Below are 6687 nucleotides of genomic sequence, written 5' to 3' on the forward strand. Positions count from 1 at the left end.
CAACGGTAAATAGCTCATTGAGCAGTTTATATCATAGTGAGATCAGAAGCAAATATATACATATTTCTGAAACATCGATAGGTATCAGATAATATTTGATAATTATTCTTACTACAGTAAATATCAAAATTTAGGGAGATTTAATTTTAAAGAGAGTGATTACGTAATAAAGTGTTAATCGGTTGAAATTTGTCTAACTAAATTTATATATGTGATATTTATAAACAGATAGATTATTTATAGAAAAAATACTATCGAGCGTAAGTCATTAAACTTGCTTTATCAGGTGGAACGACAACCGATCAGCTCAAGTTGTCAGGTTAAAATCTGCGTATTTTACATAACTAGGCGGCCCATATGAGCCCAGAGAAGCGGACAATAAACGGCATATTTGAAACACAGTAGTGCAATGCTATCCAGCTCTTTGACTATATTAATAAATGTTTTATCATTTAATCTCACTTGTCACTTTTGTTTCTAATGCTATAAAATGCTTTCTGTAATTAATCAGTGCACATGACAGTAATTGTTATTAATTTGTCAGACTTGTAGTCCATTCCAATGGCAGCAGGAGGCACGATAAATAAACGTCTCTGACCTTGAATTGACATGACATTCAAGTTTAAATCGAAGAAGGAATCATAAATATATAATTTATTTGATTATTTTTAAACAATTTCAACGATGGGTAATATGTCAGATATTAGTCATTTCAATGCACCCTTAATTATTGCTATTGTAATTGTGACTAACTAATAGTAAGGTTTTGCGCAGGGTATACAAAGAATTATTAGAGGTATTTACTGCCTCGCATGACCACTCTTCATGGGCCGTGGTAGTAATTTTCCATAAGGTGAGCCTTTTAGTTCCTCCTAATCCTCCTGCTACTTAGCCAAACATTACACAGAAAAATAAAAAAATCCGCTAAACGGAAAAAAATTATCTTAATACCTTAGTTTATCGAAGCATAGCCGAATAGGCAAGAAGCCAAAACCACATACTTAATCATATATTTTACCGTCAAACAGCAAGTTCGTAGTACTGTTGCGTTCCGGTTTGAAGAGTGAGCTAATGTAACTACAGGCACAAGGAACATCCTAGTTCCCCAAATTTATTAGCGCATTATTGATGTAAGGAATTTTTAATATTTCTTACGGCGACAATGTCCACTTACCATTAGATGTTCCATTTTCCAGACCGCCAAACAATGTCATAAAGACAAAGTTAGTTTAAAGGTTATAAAAATATGATGAATTTAGTCCTGCATTATCAGCGTAAACGAAGATGACCAAATTATATAAATATCATCATGGTGATTAATTTATTATATAATTATTTATAATTCCTATTGTCCTCCTCGAGTGTAATTCGGCAACGCATCTGCAAGTCCCCCGGTGTTGCAGATGTCCATGGGCGGTGGTAGTCACTTTCCATCAAGGTGAGCCTCCTGCTCGCTTGCCACATCGAACATAAAAAAAAATCTGCCTATTTATTTCCACCAACGCACAGCAGAGCAACGTGATGGGATAAACTCGAAAACTTGTCCTTTAGAAGGGAGAAGATCTTTGTCTGACCGTAGGAGAGTGACGAGCTGCTAAATTTTAATACATAGACTTATAAAATAGAATTCAAGTAAAGTTTAACTTAACCTAGAATCTTGTTCTTTACATTTTTATTTATTTCCTTTAAAAGTTTCGTATCTGAACACTTAAGCGATTTAATAAGTTAATTACTGGAAAGACATTAAATGATTAATAGCGGTCTCTTTATTATACAAGTGATAATTAAGGGCGCTATAGCCGGTTCGGATGAATTAGAATTAAAAGGTATTTTTTGTAAGCTTTAAAAATTTTATTTATTATTTTTTTATGTATTATCTACGTAGAATATTTTCAGATAAATCAATAAAATATGTAAACACTGGTGGTATAGGCTTAGTGTGACAAAAGAAAACAGCGATTATGTTTATACCAAAATAATAGATTTTTATGATGTGCTGAGGATTTTTAACTTAAGTACTTTAATGTTGTCTTAGATTTTCGCGATTATTACACATTGAAATAAAACTAGTTTTTAACGGATTTAATCGCGTATATTAATTATTTTAACATCCCGACGTTTCGAGCACTTTGCAGTATTCGTGGTCACGGGCAGACTCCACGAATACTGCAAAGTGCTCGAAACGTCGGGATGTTAAAATAATTAATATACGCGATTAAATCCGTTAAAAACTAGTTTTATTTCAATTAAGTACTTTAACTTGTACAAGTTTGAAAACTGACTAAGTCGTGTATCTGAAACTGTCGCATGGAGTGAAGAGGTATTGGGAAGTAGCTCATATGGTCCTCACGAGAAGAGTCTACTTAAACGTATGCAACAGTCTAACCTTAAACTGCCGGAATGGCGCTACTGTAAAATGAACATAGCCGAGATGGCCTAGTGGTTAGAACGCATGCATCTGAACCGATGATTTCGGGTTATAGCCCAGGCAGGCACCACTGAATTTTTATGTGCTTAATTTGTGTTTATAATTCATCTCGTGCTCGGCGGTGAAGGAAAACATCATGAGGAAACCTGCATGTGTCTAATTTCAACGAAATTCTGCCACATGTGTATTCTGCCAACCCGCATTGGAGCAGCGTGGTGGAATATGCTCCAAACCTTTAGCCCAGCATTGGGAAATTTACAGGCTGCTAATGCTAAAAAATGAACAATTGTTAAGAAATAATCTGTTCAAAACATTAATCTTTTTTTCTTGAAAGCAGCGAACACACGAACGAAACATAATTTGTTTTTTATAATATTAAGACAAATATAACATAATAATTTATGATTCATTTTAGAAAAATGTATTTTTAATAAAAATAGTAATTGCATTTCTTAACGAATTTGTCAAGAGAAATCTTTGTTTAACTTTAATTAACGCGTTCATTTAAATTCCACCCTCCAACTCCAGCAGTGCTATCTTAATGTAATGTATTTTGAGTGTCATTTTTCATACACAAATATACCTTCTCCTTACACCTACTCTCTATAAATTGTATGAATGATGGTAATACACATCTTCGAAGAACTACAACAAGTATTTTACATCACGCTATCAGCTCCAATGTGTTAATACGAGGAGGAACAGGTTTCGATCATTTGATTACTGAAATTGAATCTGAAGTGCTCTTCAAAACATTTTTGACAATACGGCCTGCTTTGGAACCTGTTGTCTGCTGATGACGATACTACACTAAATTATTGTGTTATGAAATTCGTGATAACTTCTACAGTAGTTTTTAGAATTGTTACTATATTTATTTTAATACAATAATTGTCAATCAAAATGCGGTAAAAAAAATGAAAACATGCACAGTAATTGCTATTTACAATAGTGGGAGGATTAAATAAATATAATAGATAGATCAGTCAGACGGCGCAGTTTTGTTACAGTTAGTTGTCACTGTTCGATATTTTCTTATTAATATTCAAAAGTACTGCGGGTATTACGGCACTATAAACAGAATTAAAACATGTCGGGTGCTACGTATCCTAACTCCTTTTTTGTATCCCCGGCAACCCGTATGCAAAATTTCATAATGATCGGTCGTGTAGGTAATACCTGAGCGCGTAACAAACAAACAAACAAACTAGCATTCCATTTTTATTAATTTGGAGGATAAACTTCCTCAATAAATGGTCCATTCTAGTCCATTCAAAGTAATTATTTTAAGCCGAACTGGTAAATATATAAGGTATTTCGCTTGAAATGGCCTGTAGCCGTTTTTTTGTGTAATTCCCAGGAATAAGGCGGATATATATTCATTAGCACAAAAATTTTCCTTATCGGGTTTTTTGTTTTTGATTATTATCTGGAAACTTGTTACAAAAGCGTATAGACTGCAGATATATTTTGTCCCACAAAATAATAAACAAGTTTCTTGCCCTATTTAATTAAGATGTTTCAAGTTACTCTTGTTACTTGTTTCAAACGACAGTTTCTGAGAAAAACTTTACGCTCTTCACCTTATGAAGAAATGATAATATTCAGTGTTAAAATTTCTGTATTTCTTTCTCCGGGATATATCCGCAGAAAAGGAATAATGGCAACACGTGAAGTAGTACTACTTCTCATATTATTGTAACTTAACGTAGAAAGATCCATTTACAAATCGCATAAGCAAACGAAACGTACCTCTGTACTTACTAATCACTAAGTAATTCAATAAATTTCATTTAAATATTTTAGAATATTTATTCAAATGTCGATAGAGTATTACAGTCTACAATTTTTCTTTACAATGTAGTCCCTACTTACAATTCGAGTGTTGCTTTTACACAAAATTACAAATCGATATTTACATTTTCCACACGTTTCCAACTATAACGTCATGCTTATTGTTTGCTGCGGGTTAAAGGCCGTTTGAATTAATTAGGTATCCAGCGGCTGCACTCAGTTCACATTCTTTCTAACCTCGGATCCTATGTCCTAAAATCGCTAAATACGAATATATTTATATGAAATTTTTAATTAACATAGTTATTTTTATTACTACAAGTATTTAAAACGGGATATTTACCAGGTTTTTTATTCTTATTTGGTGGAGCTCGATATTTCGACATTATCTTCGAATGTCTTGTTCTCGTGAACAAGATATTACCTATAAATATCCTGTTTTAAATACTTGTAGTAATAAAAATATGATATGGTTGTGAATGTATGTGATAAATACACTGCTCTGATAACCAGACAAGTGTCAAATCAATTATCATTATTTTTAAAGTGAATAAATATATATATTTAAACATCTTAATATTTTGCAGTATTTTTGGCATAAAATCTAAAGGAGTTGGATGGATGGCATTGCTCCACTCCCGTGGGCATCTAAAGCCGTGGTCTGGACCATTTCTGTGTCAGATTACTCTTCGGTCTAACAGTGCACTACATATAGGAATTCCTTACGTGGCGCAGTTAACCTGTGTAACCCAGGATACGTTTCTTTCTTTCATAATAGATAAATATAATGATTTGATATTAACTGACGATATAACATTAAGTCCTTAATTATATGAGGAACATACTGAGTTTTAAACCACTGCTATCACTTTTATATTCTACTGGCTGCCACCCCCTCCCGCTTTATTAAATAAACTTGATAAAAGGGGGACGGACCAACGAAATCAAAAAAATAAATAGCTTATAACCATCTTCAGCCGATTCCGTGTTTATTGGGACACTAAAAATAGACACAAATTAAAGGTAAGATACACCAAAGGCACGGACAAGTTATCTGTGGATCTACAACAATAACAAGTAGTGTAACTTGTGAAACAATGATAATCATTACTAACGAGAAGCAAACATAACCTTGTAAAACCAGGAATCTGTCGAAAAGTCAAAACATACATTAATTTGTTTAAAATTATACTAAATGTATGCAGACATTTTCAGCATTAACAACAAACTAAAATAATAACTTCAAATGTGATAAGAACTTTAATAAAACAAATGTTATACGTATTGTGCATTAATTCAATGTTATTTGAGATTATTTATTTTTGTTTCGGTTTTAGGTTGGCCGATGGTCTAAAGCTAGACCATCGTCGGCAATGCGTGGCGCTAGGGATTTTTGTGACCCCTACACCCTAAATTTTGATTGATAATTTAACTTAAACTGGGCCGGATTTAAAGGTCCTGAGGTCGTAGGGCATCAAAGACACAATGTAATGGTGCTTGTCCGGGTTGAACCACTGGGCCATAACCACTCTATCTATATTTACTAAGATAGATATATTGTTCACCCCGGGAGAAGGCGGGGTGGGTCGCTAGTTTATAGATAAATTGACGAATAAAATGTGCAAATTTATAATGAGGTTATTTTTAACATGAGTAACATTTATAAAATGAATTACTCCAATAAATCATATTTTAATAAAGTAAAATTTACATATTTATGTTAATTTATATATTAATTTTATTTTCCTCATAATCCCATTTAAATTTGCGTAATCAAATCAAACAAAAACACAAATGTGAGATACTAATTTAGATTTGAACTAACTAAAAGTTACTATGACTTTTTCTTTATTTCTTAAGATTGAAGATTTTCAACTACTTGCACTTAACACAGTGGAAATAACAATTCTAAAATCTATTGCCAGTATTTTGCTCGTATCTGTTCTCTGTGTGAGGAGTAAGGCCACAGACCACGCTGGTCAAGGCGGTAAAGTGCTGGTTGAAGTCGATAAAGGTTTTCCAACTCAAAATTGACACATTTTGGAGAACCTTTAGACATATAGGTTTTACTTCATCGTTAAAACCAACAAAAAAATTTAATGAATGCTGAAACTTTGAAGTGCCGTGCGTGTGCCTTTTGCGTTTAAGAAAACGTCTCCTCACCTAATATGCGATTTAAAAAAATATGTGCGGTTGACTGTTATTTATTTTTTTAAATTAATTACGTCATAATCGAATCGAGATATAATTTAATAGAAATACAAATAACAAATTGTATAATACTGTTGTATAATCCTATTATATATATATCGAATCCTAAAAAAAATCTAACCAGGAAATATCAGTAATTGAATAAAAACTAAACCGCTTCCGGATGCAGGCAGTCAGGCACGTTAAATTGTAGTTTATTGCGGAAAAAAAGATGCTTCAATATTTAATACATAAATGAAAGCAAAATCATGATT

This window comes from Vanessa atalanta, chromosome 9 (genome assembly GCF_905147765.1).
Source record: "Vanessa atalanta chromosome 9, ilVanAtal1.2, whole genome shotgun sequence".
NCBI lineage: Eukaryota > Metazoa > Arthropoda > Insecta > Lepidoptera > Nymphalidae > Vanessa > Vanessa atalanta.